Below are 19,660 nucleotides of genomic sequence, written 5' to 3'. Positions count from 1 at the left end.
ATGAATGCAAAGTTTCTCCTCGCTGCTCCACTAATCTAATCTGTCCACCATATGGACAAACCACTCAATTGTGCTTTGCAATTTCATTTTCTATTTTCATTTCATTCTGTGTTTCTTAATATGGGATTGCTGCTAGACATCAAACCTGATCTGAGTTGGGCTGAGGGGAGGGGTCCTTTCCTGAAATGAGAACTCAGTCTCAGACTTTTTCAATCTTAGATATGGTCCCTGTTTTCTCTCTTTTAGCTTGGACCTCCCGTTTTCCTCATCTGTCCATGACTTTGATGACATCCTTGCCACTGAACTCTTCTTGTCCTCCTAGTTTTATTTTTAGCTTTAAAAAATCGGCAGTTTCCTATTTCTGTGCTCACATCTCACAACTTACCTGAATTTTATAGGGATTCTTGGAAGTGCCTCATTATTCTGGAAGCATTTAGATTCCTGGATGGTAGGTAGCAATGTAGGGTATGCACCAATGCTATATTTTTAAGAGACTTCCCTTATTTGGTACCTAATGTCTCACATTCTACTTCACTATGAAACTTTGTCCTGTACTTCTGCGAGTGATACTGTACAAATGTATGACTTTGCTTTGATCTAGCCAGAAAATGCTACACAGAACAAAATGGAATCCTCTCAAAATAAGCTTTGTCCCATATTTGTGCGGTTTACAGTTGTCCCTTGCTTATCTGTAAGCTAGGAGGGCACCTATTGCTGCTTTCTCATGCCTTCCCCTATGCCAACTACTGTTCTTTTTGGTGCTGCATCTCTCCTCTTCCCAAGGTGATACTTTGTAGCTCTCCTAGCTGCAGTGAGAAATGCTGCTGGGCATTAGAAAGGGAGATAGAAGATGAGGTGATTGGTGACAGCAAAGAGAAAATCCTGTCCTGGCACAGAGATCCCTGTAAGAAAGTAAATTCTGTGAGGAGAAGAGTGCAGACAGGGATATCTGGGAGAAAGGAGCAAAAGGGAAATTCAGGTGATAAGGAGTGAGCAGCTCTTGTCTAGCTCTTGTATCCATAGCTATCTTTACAAAGGAAAGTCAGTATGGTTAAAATTGTTTTACAGATTGGGAAACTTGAGGAACATACATGACATAACTTACACAACGTAACACAGCAGGTGATTGGCAGATCCAAGACAGAATTCAAGATCTCCTCATTCCACTGCCCAAACCACTGGAAGAAAGTGGGGAGGGGGGAATATAGGTCTGATGTTTCTAAAGCTGTCATTGAACATAATTATTGTAATTTATCATTTGGATACTTTTCCATCTGGTATTGCCACATGTTGACAGCCTCAACGGTTGAGAGGTGCATTTATGCCACTGCCTTGATTCTGCTTCTCAAATCTGTATCATGATTTCATTCCCTCTCAACTCAGTTGTTTGAACTCCACTCTCAGGGACCTCACTGGCTGCTAGGTTTCCTGTCCTTTCATACATGCAAAAATGTGCAGCCAATCACCCCATTCTCCAAGACTACTCCACGAGTCCTTCTTTATCCAAGATTCAATTCAAAATTACCCTGATGAGTTTTTTTCCATGAAAACTCCTATGCACAATATTGTCTCCTGGATCTTGTATATATTTATGCTTATTTAGTGCTGGTCTCTACATCTCTTCCCTTCTGCAGCTCTTTCCAGCTGGTAATATCTCCCTGTTAACCTCTGCCTCGCTGATTCTCAATCTCATTTCAAATCTTAGCTCAAAACACTAGTTTTTGCCTCTTGCCCATATCTCTGCATTCTTCACAATTTGTATCAAAAGAAAAAAAACTGCAATTTGTCCCCATCCTTTGACAACCCTTTCAAGGCCACTCACAGATGCTGGGATGACTCCTTCTGAGCCGTGATCCTGCCAAACTTATTTATGTGCTTAACTTTACTGTGCATACGCAAATTATTTGGACTTAAGCATGTGTTTAAAGTTAAATGCGTCAATGAATCAAGGAAGGCTCAAATCCTGCTGGGTACTAAACAACTGTAATTTTCATTCATTTTACTCGGACTGTCTCATAAAAGGACTCTCCCACTAAGTGAAATCCTGGCCCCATTGAAGTCAATGACAAAACTCCCAATCTCCTCAATGGAATGAGGATTTCACCCATTATTTTCAGACTACTAAAGCAAATTATATTCTATTGGATTACCCTAAGGGCTGGTCCTGCACCCACTGAAGTTTTGCCATTAACTCAAGTGAGAGTAGGCATGGATCCAAAATATAGATCCTTTGATCTTCAGGCTGTCAAATGTTTTTCTGGAAAATTTATAAATGACATACAGTTGCAATATAAGTGCATACAAAATTAATTTAAAGCAAAACAAAACATTAATTTTCACAATATGTTTTGAAATTCAAAGGAAGAAACAGATCCCTGATGTAACTTCATTGAATTGAGTGGAGCTGCACCTAGAATTAATTTGCCCCAATGTCTTCTAAAATTACTGTAAATTCTATGTATTCTGTATTTTTCTTACATACCATGAAAGTTGGTCTGTTTTGCAGTGTTTTAGATACTGTTACATATACCAACATGTTTTACAAAAGAAGTCATGTAATGTATATATGGAAAGTTTCTCTATTTTTCCATATGACATTGTCCAGTTCAGAATGAATTTCTGTTTTGGTGTTGAAGGAAATTGTTTCAAACTCCATGGCACTTCATAACCTGAACTTTATTAGACTCAGTTGCTATGATTCTGAACTTTAAAGAGAGATTTTGATTTTCAGTGTATGTTTTTCTTTTCTTTTCCCTGTTTTAATCTTAAACATGGTAATAAAAATTGTCATCCTCTTTCAAGATGAAGAGTACATATCTCCTAGTCTTTAGAGACTTGCTGAAATACCTCCAAATAGACACAAGGTAGAAATTTCAGTGTGGGAGATTCCTCCTTAGATTTCTAGTCCAATCAAGTGTAAGATATTCAAACTTTGGAGACTGGCTGCCAGAATAAGGCAGTTTGTCAGTCTGAATTTGGGATGGATCTTGGATCTTGTAGGCCAGAAACTGTAGGGATTTGGGACAACATAGCCAAGCAGAGTTGGCCCTGGCAAGGGAAATTAAAACCAATAGTAAAAGGTTCTATAGTCATATAAATAAACTGAGAATGGGTTAGAGATTAAAGATAATCTAGACATGGCCCAACACCTAAACAAATACTTTACCTTAGTTTTTAGTAAGAGTAACGAGAAGCTGAGGGGTAGAGTCAGAGTGGCAAATAGAAAAGAGGATATGAAAGGAGAATTATCACACCCAAGGTGAAGTCAAACTCAATTTAAACTGTGTGGCCCGGATATTCTCTATCCAAGAATGTTAAAGGAACTGGCACATGAAATTGTAAGCCCAATAGCAGGGATTTAATGAATCTGTAAACTCAGGGCTACGTCTACACTGGCATGATTTTCCGGAAATGCTTTTAAAGGAAAAGTTTTCTGTTAAAAGCATTTTCGGAAAAGCGTGTCTAGATTGGCAGGACGCTTTTCCGCAAAAGCACTTTTTGTGGAAAAGCGACCATGGCCAATCTAGACGCGCTTTTCCGCAAAAAAGCCCCGATCGCCATTTTCGCAATCGGGGCTTTTTTGTGGAAAACAAATCTCTGCTGTCTACACTGGCCCTTTTGCACAAAAGTTTTTCAGAAAAAGACTTTTTCCCGAATGGGAGCAGCGTAGTATTTCCGCAAAAGCACTGATAATCTTACATGAGATCATCAGTGCTTTTACGGAAATTCAAGCGGCCAGTGTAGACAGCTGGCAAGTGCTTTTCCGGAAAAAGTGGCCAGTCTAGACACAGCGAAGGGTTGTACCCTATGACTAGAGGATTGCCAATATAGTACCTATTTTATTAAAGTGATCCAGGAAACTACCAGCCTGTTAGTTTAACTTCAGTTGTTTGCAAGATCTTGGAACAAATTTTGAAAGAGAAAGTAGTTAAGGACATAGGCTATGTCTAGACTGCAGAGCTTTTCCAAGGACCGCGGCCTCTTTTTCGGAACAATTTCCAAAAAAGCGGACGCGTTCTTTCACCATTCCTGTAATTCTCATTGTATGAGGAAGAAGGGATGCACCGAAAGAGAAGGTTTTTCTGAAATTTATCCCCATGTAGATGGACCAAATTTCAGAAAATCCTCTTTTGAAAGAAAAGCAGAAAAAGATACCTCAATTTGCATATCTTTTTCGGACTTTTCTTTGTAGTGTAGACCTAGCCATAGAGGCAAACAGTAATTGGAAGCAGAACATGGTTTTACAAAAGTTATGTCATATGAGCAGGGCCATTCCTATGGGGATGCTGGAGTCTGGGGTAACCTCCCCTCTGTGCTGCAGGTGCAGGGCCTGAGGCAACCCCCCTCTCTCCATCACAGACCCCACCTCACCTCTGCTCTGTCCCACCCTGCCCCCACTCCACCTCTTTTTATGTCCTGCTCACAACACTTCTATTGATGCATCCCAGAATCATGTTTGCTTTTTTTGTAACAGTGTCACACTGTCGACTCATATTTAGCCTGAGGTCCACTATGACCCCTAGATCCCTTTCTGCAGTACTCCTTCCTAGACAGTCACTTCTCATTCTATGTGTGCAACTAAGTGAAGTAGTTTGCATTGTATTTTTTAAACTTCATTCTATTTACCTTAGACCTTTTCTCTAGTTTGTCCAGATCATTTTGAATTATGACCCTATCCTCCAAAGCACTTGCAACCCCTCCCAGCTTGGTGTCATCTGCAAACTTAATAATTGTATTCTCTATGCCATCATCTAAATCATTGATAAAGATATTGAACAGAACCGGTCCCAAAATAGACCCCTGTGGAACTGCATTTGTTATGTCCTTCCAGCAGGATTGTGAACCATAAATTACTCTCTGAGAATGGTCACCCAGCCAGTTATACACCCACCTTATAGTAGTCCTATCTAAATTGTATTTCCCTAGTTTATTGATAAGAAGGTCATGCGAGATTGTGTAAATGCCTTACTAAAGTCTAGGTCACAGGGAGTTGAGTCACTCAGCACCTTGCAAGGTGTACTCAGAGTGAGGTCCTAACAGTTCCAGTTCTGTCAACCTTCGAATGAACATTACAGTCAGGAAGATAGATGGACTTAAGTACTGCCACCTCAAATCTTTTCTTTCTTTTCTTCTAGCTCATCTGCTGATACCTCTCCAGCTTTTCATTTATAGGCCAATCATGGAGATCGAAGATGTAACCAAGAATCAAGAGGGATGAAATGTGGCAAGAGGTATACCAGAACCATTTAGTAATCCAACAATTCATTCCAAGGTCCATGGGCCAACCTTTCAAACTGCAGATGCTTATGGAGCTCTTCTCTTCAGTAGTGTTTGTTGATATTCATTCTCACAGATAACACTTAGAAAACAACTAATAGTCCTGAAGCACCTTAGAGACTAACAAAAAATATAGATGGTATCATGAACTTTCATGGGCACAACCCAATTCTTCAGATGAATGGAGTTAAGAGGTCCAGGGTACAAATAAATAGCCGAGAAAGGGCATAGATTCATTCTCACCGATGCTGGACAATTATTGTGAGCCTCTCATGGAGAAGTTATTCAAAGATCATAAACCAGTTTCCATTCAACTTTATGACTGATGGAACTTCAGGTGAAAAAATGAAATTGTTAAACACAGAGGGGTTTCCCACATTGTCCATTCAGTATTAACACTGGATGGTGGAAATTAATTTATCTGCAACAATGAGCCCCTGTGCTGCCAGGAACTGCAGATTAGTCATTTTCGAGAAGTAAACTTGATGCCAGCAGAAAAGGCCCCCCAAGTCCAATTAAGTTATTTAAAACACAGTTTAAAGATCAACCAGCAATTTATAATGTCAAGAAACCTTCTTGCCTTATGAAATTGTATCATGCTATGTGAACCAAAACACTGGGGTGGCTTTTTTTTAAAAAAAAGAACACTTTTCATCAAAAAGAAAAAGGCATGTTCCTAGGCAAAAATGCACTTTACAAAGAATAGTTAAAGGTGCAATTAACTAATTATGTAGGGGGGTAAAAACTGTATTAGAATATTTTAGGCACAAAATAATAATTTAATTCTGGCTTGGTATTGATCTGGAATTTACTTGCAGGTATACAGAATTATTTGTTGTTTTTTGTAGAGTTCATATAGTAGGTGTACATAGAGTTTAAAATGTATATAATAACTAAAGCTATTTTATAGTGTGGTTTCTGGATAATTATCAAGAAGGTGATTAGGGAATAGTCTCTTATTGTTGACTATCTGCACCATATATGAAAAGGTGCTGTAGTGCACTACAACCGCAGCAATATGGTGGATTTAAAATCTCTTCTGGAAAGTATTCAGGATAAGAAAAGAGATAGCGATGTTTTTTTCTGTCAAAGTGTGGCTGATTGAAGTTAAGGAAGGACTGTTTTGGGGTCAGTATTCCATATATAATGGGTTGGACATGGCTTATATATCTGGACTTACAATATGGTAGGTGAGAATTTGGTAAGGCCAAAGGTTATTACTGTATATCATTGTACCCATCTGTCTGGATTTAATGAGCAAGTGGGAGTTCAGATGGGTGTTGATACAGGCCCAGAATGCACAGGAACATAGGCATTACTATACCAAATCAGTCCATGAGATCTAGTAGTCTGTCTTTGTGTTTTCTTTTGTTCTTATATTTTCCAATCTGGAAATATGTGGTGTAAATTAATATAACACCACTGACTTCTTACAACAAGCAATCTGGGCAAGAGGATTGAACATTTTTGCATCATCCTGAATAGCAGGATGTACCCCAAATAAGTGTATTGGGCATTTTAGATATCTTACACAATACGTAATCAATTGGGGAATATTATTAGAACAACCAAGTCTCGCTTTGCTATAAAATGGGCTTAGTAAGAAGAGTTGTTTGGAGGGAGTGAGCAGGATTGACCCACAGGTCCTGCTCATTGTAACTAGAAGTAAATGGACCCTTCACACTGGCTACATCAGTGCATGGTGTCCTGATGGGTGGGAATCAAAGGGACCACAACCTCTTGCCTGGGCGCTGCTGGCCTGGGTACTCGATGATGATGTCACAGGGTGCCCCGTGATGACGTCACGGCCATTGACAGCGCCGCCCCACCTAGAGCGCTAGCTGCTGCAGCTGACCTTGGGCCCCTCCTGCCTGGTATTGTAGGTAGTATAAGGGTGAAGTGTAAGTGAACTAGGCTTTATTATTGTATAGTAATTGTTTTTAAGGCTTGTGAAATTTATACAACTATTTTAATTGCTTAAAGCTTGCAATGAATAAGAAAGTGGTTGTCTCTCTGACGTATCCTGGTTTCCCTTGGATCTAAAATCAATCATACCACAAGACACATCCCTTCTTCTGACTTTCATAAGGAAGGTGCATCCAAAGATCAGAATGATGAAGTCACAGTGCCTATTATAATCTAGGAACAGATTGACTGAAATCAAAGGGATTATACAAGCCTAAAGCCCGTATAAGTAACATCAGAATTAAAGCCCTAATCTTTTGAATGGGTTAAGAAATGACCATCAATAAATGACTATCAATATTATTTCTTTCTATTTGACTCTCAGTACTCTATGGATAATAAAATTAGCAACTTTTGAATCTAAAATGCAGCATCCATTGCATTGTAGGCATTTGGTTATGATACTCTAGTATTTTGAAGGAGAAAAATTTAGTGAAAGAATTCACATTTTAATTAAAAGTGACTCAAAGGACAGGGCTGGATGAAATGGAAAAAGGCACTTACACCGTCTGAGACTTAGGGGTACATCTAGACATCGGCGCTATTTCAATATCCTGGAATAGCTATTCCATCTTTTGAGCAAGCCCATTATTTTGAAATAGATTTTGAAATACAGTAACAGGCTCACCATTCCAAAATCCCTGCAACTCTCATGAGGGTTAAGGGACATTTTGGAATAGCAGTTTATTTTGAAATTTGGTGCTGTGCAGCTATTAAGCATTTAACCCTTCCATTTTGTTTGCTAAGCTGCAAGCAGAGTGAACTGTCTCCTGAATTTACAATAGCCACCAACAAGAAGTCCTTTGCTAAGCACACAGCTGCTTGATCGAGGAACTACAGTCAGATTGTGATACATCTGTGGTGGGAGGAGAGCACAACATTCAACTTCAGTCAGAGTACAGAACGACATTCAGCTTCAGTCAGAGTACTTTCTACAGGCCGTCCTTGCTACAAGTCCAAAATATGTTCCAAAAAACATGGACTTAAAGCAAAACAACTTAAAGTGGGGAGTTTTTTCCCACAGCTGACTTCCATTTGACAAATTGGGGTAGGTGTTTTCTTGTGTGTGACTTAAAAGCGGGGAATGGGAGGATTTATAACATCAGTTCCTACAAGCATCAACAACTTTAGTATAGAACGGATGTATACCGGGGCAACTTATAGCAGGGATGCCTTGTACCAAGAAGTAACAGACAACATTGCTGTGGCCCAGATTCACCAGACCAGTGACCAGTTCAGGGAATGGATTGTGTGTGAATGTATCTCTGTGATAATGGCCCTTAAGACCAAGAATCACAACTACATTCAGGTTACTCCTAGTCCCAAAGGACCAGTTACTTATCACAGGTCAATGGCACCTTAGATTTCCCACCAAGAACAACGCTTGTATCCAGCCCTATAACAATCTGAAGATTTGCTAAATGGGAAAAGGAAGATAGAGAATTATTTACCAAGTTAAAGCAAGCAAATAAAGACACACAAATGAGTCACAGTTTTAGGCTTTAAAGAGTAACATAGGCTTATGTACCCAGCAAGCTCTATTGCTCCTTCAGAGCTAAGCTAACCCAGGCTGAGCATCTGGGAGAGCTCTTTCTTAGGAAGAGTTCCAGCAACATGAGATCTTTCGATTTTTATCCTCTTCGTGCCATGTGCTCACATCACTGCAACAGCAAACTCAGCTGGTGGGAGGAGTCCATTCACAGGGAGGAAACAGAACAATCACCAGAGTCTTTAGTCCTTTCACTGACAATGCCTCAGTTTGGATGCAGAGAGTTGCCGGTTGTGAGATCCAAACAGAGGCTGTCAGGTATCACTAGGTCTCCTCATTCGAGAGGGGCATAAACTTTTCTGCAGAGGAGAAGCTCCTCACACTAATTGATGTCCTGCCCCTGTGTGTGAGGGCACTGGAACAACTGTAGTTGTAGGGGCCGCACCTGTGGCCCACTTTTAATATGCAATTAGTAGGGTGGAGCAAAGGGCCATGTTGATAATGGTGATCCATTCCCCTGCTGGCACCATTTTGTGCTTATCCAAGGCTTGCAGTTTAGGGGGCAGGGAAGCAGCACTCCCCAAACTATTCTCATGTTAAAAAATGGGGGGCATGTCCCCCTTGTCCTTTCCGTTCTGGTGCCAGTGCCTGTGTGGCAATTCATAGTTATAGAGGCTCATACTACACCCACTCAAATATTACATTGCAGCGGTGGCTCCCAACCTTTCCAGACGACTGCACCTCTTTCAGGAGTCTGATTTGCCTTGTACACCCTCCGCTCCCAAGTTTCACCTTTCTTAAAAACTACTTGCTTTCAAAATCAGACATAGAAAAACAAATGTGTCACAGCACATGGTTACTGAACTATTGCTTCCTTTCTCATTTTACCAATTATAATAGAAATCAGTTGGATTATAAATATTGTATTTACATTTCCACATGCAATATATCCACAATATAAACAAGTCATTGAATGGAATTTTAGTTTGTACTGACTTTCCTAGTGCTTTTTATATAGTCTGTTATAAAACTAGCCAAATATCTACATGAGTTGACGTACCCCCTGGAAGATCTCTGAGTACTCCTGGTTGAGAACCACTGTGTTACAGTATGGAACGTGGATGTTACAAGTAAGATTAATGCATGCAGAAACGCACTCACATTCAAGGGAGTCTAAACCCAAAACACTGTCTCACTATTCTAATACAGTAGAACCTCAGAGTTACAGACACCTGAAGAATGGAGGCAGAGCTGGATTACCCAATAGGCAGACTAAGCACGTGCTTAGGGCACCAGCAAAGCAGGGGCACCAAAAAAAAATGAGATTTTACGGTATAGTATTGTTTTTATTTTGAATTACATTTGGGGGGGCACCATAATCTTTTCAGTGCTTAGGGCCTCTAAAGATCTTAATCCGGCCCTGAATGGAGGTTATCAGTAACTCTGAAATGTCCATAACTCTCAAGCAAGCTGTTATGCTCCTCAAGGCAGACTGCTCAGAGCAGGGACTCACAGCTCTACAGGGGAGGCCTGGAGAATGGAGGTGGGGACAGGTAACTGGTTCTAGCCCCCCACTAGCAAAGGTGATGTGTGAGGCACCGTAGGGCACTGCAGTGTCAGTGGGCGCATGGTGCAGGCTGTAGCCCTTCAAAACTGAGCTGCTGTTCCACAGCACAACATGCAGGCAGGAGCTAGGCTCTGGCTCCAGCAGCTTATGCTTTGGGCCAGGTCCCAGTAGCAGCTCCACAAGGTTTTTTCCTAGGCTCTGAGCTTGCAAGCTGGGCCACTTCCCAGCCAGAAGGGGGACAGAGGGGAAAACAACATGTGCCACCTCCTGTCTGTAAGTGGCTACCCTGCACCATGGCGGGGGATGGGGATAGGCAGCCCAGATGCATCTACTTTTGACTTACAGTACAGGCACAGCACAGTATCTGCACGTCTTTTTGTCTCTGCTGCTGCCTGATTGATTACTTCCGGTTCCCCATGGTGTCCAGTTGGCCAGTCAGTCTGTAACGCTTCTGTTCATATTTTTGAGGTTCTACGGTAGCTATCTTATAAATGAGCCAAATTTTAGTTACGTATCTATTACTGTTCATTTGAGTCATGGAGATCTTGCCATAAGCTGGCACCTAGTTTGATAATGTGACAGCAGTGCCTGCTGGCAAACAGCCTGGCCAGTCCAGGACATTGTCAAAGCTCAATCACACACTGGCCTTTGTCTTACTACTGTGTTCAGTGGCTTTGCAGGGTTTCTTTGACAGCGGAGATTATGTCATCTGAGAAGGGGAGCAGAGAAAAACTTTTTTCATCAGTGTCATGGGGAAGAGATGGGCCACCGGGAGAAACTTAGAAGTTCCCAACTGATCCATTTGGGGTTCTAGGAGGGCATCAGAAAACCTACATTAAATCTTCAGACCTAATTTTGGCCATCTTTGGGCAAAACAAATGCTTGATATAGAACATGCATTGTTTTAGAGGGCAAGGAGCCAAGGAACCAGACTAATTCATGTCTATCCAGTTAGATTTCTAAGATTCTACCTTCCCTGCGACCATTTTTCCTTCTAAGAGTGTGTCTGAATCTTTTGAATGTGGTTCTGCTCACAGCTTGTACTGTTGTCTTTGCTAGTGTCTGCTCTATGTATTAATGGCCCTCTGGGTAAAGGGGCTTCTCTTAACTGAATGACCTGTGTTCAGGTTCTTTCTTAGATACAGTTTGTGTTCTTTTGTAATTTATCATTACTCTGCCTAATAGAGGAAAGTTTAATGACTTAAACATGAGGTTTGAAATGCCTAGATTCCCAGTTACTTCAGGATCAAATCCAGATAGAGCCTACTCAATTCTTTCTCCTTCCAAGGTACCTTAGTTCAATCCATCTGGTGTGGCCTCTGGATCTGGCCACTAGGCCACACTGCCCTGTCCTTAGGCGCTGAAGTATGGGCTCTAACTGCTAGTGGGGTTACCAACTTTCTAATGGCAGAAAACTGAACACCCCTGCCCCATCACCTGTCCCTTCATCGCTCAACTGCCCCACACAAACACTCTCCCATTTGCTCATTTTCACTACAAGGCCCAAGAAAACACCAGAAGCTGCAACAATTGGAATGTGGGAAATGGATTGTGAGATTCAAACACCCTTCACCTCACCAATTATTTGCCCCCCAAGAAAGATCCTCTGGCTCACAATGAGTGAGATTAAAGAGACAATTGCAGGAGCTTGATTTTTTAAGCTGTCACCCAAATGTCCTGGTATTAGGGGATCCAGAATTGCTGCAACCACTGGCCAAGTCCTTCCCTACCTGACAATGAACTGTATAGCGGGAGGGGGAGTTATACTGTTCCATGTTCCAGAGGCTCCAGACTGAAACTGTAGTGTCAGTTTCAATGTAGAATAGCGATGTCAGTTTCAATGTAGGCTTTAATGGACATCCTGCTACCCAACACATTTTCAAGTGTTCAAGTTTTTTCACCTGTACTGTGTCCCAGATTTGTCCTAAAGCAGGTTGAGAGGAAATATGTTGGCTAGGTGGACACACTGACACATTCTATTGCACTTAAAGCTAGCTGCACCTTGTCCCCTGACTTTGGCAGCCTCATCAGCAGTGTTCACCAGAAATGACAGGGTCCCTTTTCAACTGGACATTCCAGACTGTAAGTGTGTGATCAGCACTCCTACTATCTACCCGGACAGGAAACAGGTGTGCGTACAGTGCCGCAAGCAATTTGTGGCTTTCAGTTAGATGACTATTTGCAAACACTCTTTCACAGTACCTGCCCTTCACTACTGATGACATATATTTGACTAAATAACTGGAAAATACACTATTGGGCACACCACAGTGAATGGGCAAGCTCTGAGTTGCCAGTGATTTGTCACTGTGCCAAATATAAGATGTACTGGAAGAAGGTGTTTCCAAGAGACCAACATGGGCAACGGGAAGAAATTAACATTTTCCTGCTTATCACCTCCAAACTTCAACTAATAAGAAGGATCTGATGGAAAAATACCATCTATACCAGGAGGAATGCTCCAGGGGCAACCCTACAACTCACTTACAAGTGAAGTGAGGGTTGCGGCAACCTGCCCAGGCTGGGAACAGCCAAGCTGAAAGAGGCACCATTGTCATGGAAACCACATCATAACTGCAGATTTCCAATAATAATCCCAATTAGTATCCGCAGATGTGGGAGTGACGAGGCATTTGGGAGAAGCTCTCTGGCGTTCATTTATTGCAGGGCTGTGCTGGGAAGAGGGTGAATAACTGAAACAGTGTGTTTACGTTCTCGAACCAGCACTGACGGTTTGAGACGCTAAGAACAAAGGGCCGGTTGTGTCACTGAATTGCCCGCTGAGACCCTACTTTATGGTTAGCTCTCCTTTCTCATTTCCTGGCATTACTTATTAACTATGAGAGAGAAATCCTGCCTGCCTCCTGCTTGGCCAGCGGTATCACATGGCCTCTGTCTGGTCATGCCAACACATACAAAAGCAAGGGTTTGATCATTAAGAGTGAAGCAAGGATGTGGTGGGGGGGGAAGTAACCTCTACAAGTTACTGCACATTAACAAAATAGCTGTTCTTGTGCAGTGAAGATACAGTGAACCAGCTTCTCTCCGCTTAATACATTTCTACTAGGTGTGACTCCCCTGACTTCAGGTGAAATACAGCTGGTTTATGCTGCCATATGTAGGCAGCAACTCCAGCCCTGTAGCTCTGTCATACACCTGGCCAATACTTCTGAGAGAGCATCAGCCATTAGCTTGAGAAATGTGGGCTTAGCCTTGCATTCTTGGTGGCTGTAATGGCCATTGGCAGTCACTACCACTGACTAAACCTTGTCCCACAAACACTAAAAGCATCAGCTCTACAGTGGCTGCTAAAAGACTAACCACTTTAGCCAGTAGCCATAGTGGATGTCTATAATTTGTGGACCAGCCATTAGAAGCTGGATACACAAACCACATGGGTTAGGCTTGGCAACCTCTGGCATTGTCTGAAGAGACACTGGGACCAGCTTGGAAATGATCCGGCATCATTCCTCCCAACACTTCATTTTCCATATCATGGGGCAAATAAATTTGTGCATAAAAAAGACACAAGATTGCCACTGTCCTATCCAAAAGCAAACCATGACCAATGGTTTCCCTCTCTCCCACTATGGAGGGGACAAGGAAAATTTCCATTGACCTTTAATGGACATCCAGCTCATTTTTGCAGAATGTAAACTCATCGTGGCAGACACCCCCAGTCTTCATGTGCGTCTGTCTGGTCCAATGGGTCTTTGATACTGACTATTGCAGGGGTGGTCAACCTGCAGCTCACGAGCTGCATGCAGCTCTTCACCCCTGAAAGCGTGGCTCCATGAGCCCCTACAAATGGCCCCCGGTCTCCGGCTCTCTGGGCTCACTTGGTTCAGGGGAGCTGTCCAGCATGGCAAAATGGCATCAGCAAGATGGTGGGAGCCTGGTATGGCCAAAAAGCCAAACCTGTGGTTTTTAAAGGGGCAGCTTCTTTTTTTTTTTCCACCACTGTTTTGGCTCTCTTCGTTTAATGGGTTGGCCATCCCTAGACTAGTGCCTCTGGGTGCATCCCAGATTGATATGGCTATTTGGGTGACTCAGTGCTGCTTGAGCTCAGCCTGTCCTTTCCCATGCTAGCTCTAAAACGCTGTGATAATGGAGGAGAAAAACATCATCTGTTTTCTTAGGTGACTGGTGAACTACAGGAATCCAAATCCAACTGAATTATTCCTTTCTTACTCTGTTTCTCCAGCATACCTAGGTGGTATAGAGAGCAAGACCTGACCCTGGCTGAGGGAGGAGTTTGCATTCTAAGGGTATGCCTACAGTGTGCAGATAAATGGGCATGCACATGCTGTACTCAAGCTAATGCATTTAAAATAGGAGCACAGCACTGGCTCAGGCTAGAGGCCTACCTCTGAGCCCCCACCTGTAGCCTGTGGGTGTGTGTTCATGTGGCTAGCCTGAACTGCTGCTACTATACTGGCATTCTTAGTGCTCCAGCAGAGCTACCACCTGTCTGTCTACCACACTGGGAAACACCCTCCCAGCTGCAGTGTAGACACACCCTAATTGAGTTATGCTGCTCCGTTTAGATGCTTCTCTTTTGTCTCCTTTATTTTCCAAGTCTCATCCATTTCCATCCTCCCTCTAAGTTTAATGAGTTTCTTTTACCTTCCCTAATTCTATTCTTCACTTCCCTTGACATCATTATCATCTTCTCACCTTCCTAGCAAATCTTGCTGGTAGCTCATTGAGGGAAAGGAGGATACAGGTCTTGCCCTCTGCCTCTAGCCAGTTGCATTATTCAACTCTCCAGTGTGCTAGGGCTGCCCTAGATCTGAGGCACCCTGGGATTCATTGTCATGCCATCCCCCACATCAGATGCAAAAATGCAGGTCTGGCTTCAAAGCAGAGCCAGCCAGACAGGCTGCAGCTCCAGACAGATTTCACCAAAGAACCAAGGGTCAGTGGGAGAGGAAACCTACCATGAAAATGTTCTGGGCACAGGTTATTGCAGTTTAAGGTTTGGACAGAGGTTCATGACCAGTCAATTATGTTAGGTTTCCAACTCAGCCACCATGGAAATGTTTTATGCCATGTCTCCTGCTGCCTCATCCCAGAAAACAAGGAAAATGGAAGAGAACGCAAGAAACACAGAAGAATGGACCTCAAGACAAGAGCGAAGAATGGAGAAAATGTTGGCGAAGTTCAGACCTGTGTGCTCAGGTCTGTCTCTCTGGTTCAACCTGTATCTTACTTTTCAGTGATAACTCAGCCCTGGAACCTGCAGAAACTCCTGTAAGTGCTACATTTTGCATCTGCCATCCCTCGTCACAGAGACCAGCAGGTTAGTACTGGGGCATTGCTCAAGCTCCAGTCAGAAAAAGAAAGGGCTGAGGCTGCTGCTCCTGGCTCAGAGAGATGGTAGCACCTTACACCTCTTGGCTTCAGTCCCACTCCAAGAGGCAGCTGGAAGGCATGGAAGGAGCCCTTGTGACAGAAACATGGAAGGAGCCCTTGTGACAGAAACAAGCCAGCAGATGAATTTTATTCTTGCTGTAGTTTCTTTTGATCACTAAACTGATAGTGAAACAGGCTGTGAGGCATCTTACAGTCTCTGGCACTGGACCCCGATCCTTCTGGCACCATAAACCATCACTTTTCAGCAGCAAAACCACATCAAGAAGAAGGTTGATGAATGTTCCAAGGTGCTTAGGTCACCTCAACAACACTTGAATCCCAAGGGAAACATATTCTACGCAGGACTGTATGGGCACATCTACACAGCAGGGCTAAAGCCGAACTAAGTTACGCAACTTGAGCTGTGTCAATTTTGTAGCTCTAGTGGAATTAACTTATTTCAGCTTTTGGTGCTGTTTACACAGCAGGAAGTCTGAGAGAGCACTCTTCCTCTGACTTCCCTGACTCTTCGTACAATGAGGGTTACAGGAGTCGGAGTAAGAAGTCCTCCAGCTCGCCATTATTTTGACATTATATCAAAATGACTACTTGTAGTGTAGATGCGGACTCTCGTTATTCTGAAATAACACTGCTCTGTAGACGTACCCTATGATCATATGAGGGCCCCATTTGTCACGGCTTTATTTATGAATGTTGCATGGGGGCCAATCTGAGGGTCCCCTTTCTTGCTCTGAAATTGCATCCGCACTGAACAAGCAGAAGTCAGCAGCTGGGAGACTAGCACCACCTTCTGATAGTAAATGGAAAATGCATGCTCAACAGCCCTCTAAAAATTAACACAGATAAGTCACTTGTATTCATAATGAACACAAATCAATGGATCACTGCCAGTCTACTGCATCTGAGGATCCAGCCCAGTGCATCATCTAAAGTGATCATAAGACACATGGTGAAAAAAGACATAAAAACAGAAATAAATTGTGAACAAACTAGATATTTCTATGACCTCTATGATTGTAGAATCAGCACCTTCTAGTCTAATGTATTTATCCTCTGAAGGAAATGAAGATATTCTGAACATTCTGCTATGGTCTCTATGCTGCACAGCATTTATGAGCAACAAGACGACAGGATTCTTTTTGACGTGAAAAGCAGACTGCACCGAAGGTGCACCAGTCTGCCCTAAATCCATGCCTGTGTCTCATATTGATCGACTATGTCAGCAGGAAGACCCCAATGGGAAAAGGTAAGAAAAGCCTATATGCAGATGACATAGCAATATGGCATCCTCAAAAGAAGAAGTAGATAACATGGTAAATCAGCAGTATGACTGACTAAACTGGGGTGGGTTGAAAGTGAGCATGACTAGGACTACATGGGTCAGAAGAAGTGTCACAAGGAAAGTGAACAGAGATTAATGGAGTGAGACTAAACCAGCCTGACCAGTTCAAGTACCTTGGTGTCTGGGTCATGGCAAACAGCAAGTCTGAATGTAAGATACAGTCCATATTGAAGCATGCTGGAAAATTGTGGAATAAAATTTCAAGGACTGTGTATGACAACCAGATGTCACTAAAAGCCAACTGCATAGCACTGTGGTGCTCCCCACAAAGCTGTATGGAGCAGAAGCCTGGATAATAAAGAGTGTGCAGACTCAAGGCCTATACGTATTTGAGGTGAGATGTCTTTGTCCCGTAATCGGAGTTAAACTAAGACAGCTGTTGTAATAAAAGTATTAGGATGAAGGTTAAATTCTGTGATATGGCTGACAAAATCCATGAACCTCAACTTCAGTCACTCGGACACCTGAAGAGGACATGGTGATGATAGCATGGCAGGAGAGGGTGGCTAGGAAAGAGAACCGAGGAAAGCCAAGGGAGTGATGGATGTGTTGCATCAAAGATAAGGAAATAGAACATAGTGCCACTTTAGACAGAGGAAGGTGTCATATACTCGCACAATGACCTGATCCCAGTTGCTGGGATAAGAAGAAGGAGATGCAACTCTATATTAAATCTATTTTAAAGGGACAGAATAGTCACAGTTTTGCAATTATTTCATTCAACGTATACAATAAACTGCATACAATGTACTGTATTGACATCTCCACGATCCACCAGATGGCGCTCTGACTCAATATTTCCTGTCAGCCATCCCCTTACCCTGGGCTCATTATACTCCAAAGGACAGTGATTCAGAAACCCATGTGAGTTCTGTTCTAGCGTATATAGCAGTTCTTATATTGTGCCCATCCTCACAGGGTTGCCATATCTCATAAGTCAAGGGTCATCTCTTAGTTAAATAACATGGCCTGTTCCATTCTAAATCAGGATGGGACACCTTTTATCCCATGTTCCAGCCAGGACTCAGAGTGTAGTGCTGTCGGAGCAGGCTGGGTTGTCACACTAGAGACTGAAATCCAGGACAGAGCTGTTGTCTGGCGCTTGGCTTTGTAACATGCTTCTAGTTGGCAGCATGAGCTGGTGCACTGGATGGCAATGCCACTGAAATCTGGCCTGGCTGCTCCTCTGACAGTTGAACCTGTCATTGAAATCTGAAATGTTGACACTGGTAATTGCCACAAAGCTTCCTCCAGTTACTGTCTTCCTCCAGGCTACACCCTTCTTTAAGCCCCGACCCTTGGTGGTGCACAGCTGTGTCAGCCTCTGAGTCAGCTTCCAGCGCCCACACTGAACTTGAGCAGGCTCCACAGGCCTGAGGCCTGGGTTCTGGAGAGAGCAGCCTTTGGAAGGGACCAGAGAAAGGACCCACTCCCAGAGGCTCATGTCAAGACTGGGAACATTTGAAACGTACCCCATAATTCTGAAATACACTGCCAGCAACCCTTTACTTACAGAAGTATGCCAGCAATGTAACTACATGTCAGTCATGTGGTGCTTGTTCTCTCGTCATCTCTCCAAAGAGATAGTTACATGCTTAAAACTCTTTGAGAATCTGGGCCTCACTACTTTACTGTTCTTTCTTTTTCCCTGACTCTTGATCCACAAAGAATGACTCATGAGTGCTCCTTTCCTCCCAGGTTACCAACGTCACATGACTCCTCAGGGGCCATCTCCCATGGCCAGAATCAAGTCAGAATCTGATTTTTTTCATTTCCATTTTCTTCACACTTCTTTCTAGCCTTGTGAGTGAGCAAGTACAGTCTCAATTTACAAGCTCATACATCGTGGCTAACATTTTCAAAAGTAACTAAGGAGACTGAATCCTGCTTTTCAAAGTGACTCAGACAAAAAAAAATCCCTGTGTGATTTTATAGGTACCATCTGCACTGGATCTGGATTGTGTATTCAGATCTGTCCCAAATCCAGAAAGAAGGATGCCAATTTTCCCAACTCTTCTCCACTCATATCCAATTCTGGTTTCTACTCTCCTTCTGCTAGGCTCCAGACAAAGGTGTTCCCCATCCAACCATCCCTATGCATCTGGAGGACCAGTATTTTTTGGAAAGTTATGGGGGAAATCCACAGATCTCCAGTGATTCTTTAATATTCCTGTTTTTATTCAGGGTCCAATCATTGCAACCACCCCCCAACCCTGAAATGTTCAGGATTAGGCTAGCAGAAGTCATTGCAGGTAAAGCCTGAGGTGCATTGGCAAGAACTGAGAGAAGGGTAGGCTTGCACCAAACCTGCTGCACTAAGCTTTGTTCTCACACTGCTTCTTGTCCTTAACTCTTATGGGGGGCAAATTTGCATCTACCTCTGTGTGTTGGATCTCATATCTCTTCAGCCTTTAAGGGCAAAAGGGACCACTGTGATCACTGGCTGGGTGACTGAAATCCTCAAATCATGATTTAAAGTCTTCAAGTTACAGAGTATTTACTTTAGTTTAAACAGGCTAGTGTCCTGTGCCCCATACTGGAGAAGAAGGTGAAGAAATATAGGGTCTCTGCCAATCTGATATGGGGGGAAATTCCTTCCCAAATATGGAGATTAGTTATACACGAGCATGGTGTCAAGATCCAC

The sequence above is a fragment of the Pelodiscus sinensis genome, chromosome 8 (assembly GCF_052426305.1).
Source record: "Pelodiscus sinensis isolate ZL-2025 chromosome 8, ASM5242630v1, whole genome shotgun sequence".
Taxonomy (NCBI): Eukaryota; Metazoa; Chordata; order Testudines; family Trionychidae; genus Pelodiscus; species Pelodiscus sinensis.
The sequence above is the reverse complement of the archived record's forward strand: the minus strand, read 5'-3'. Positions refer to the sequence as shown.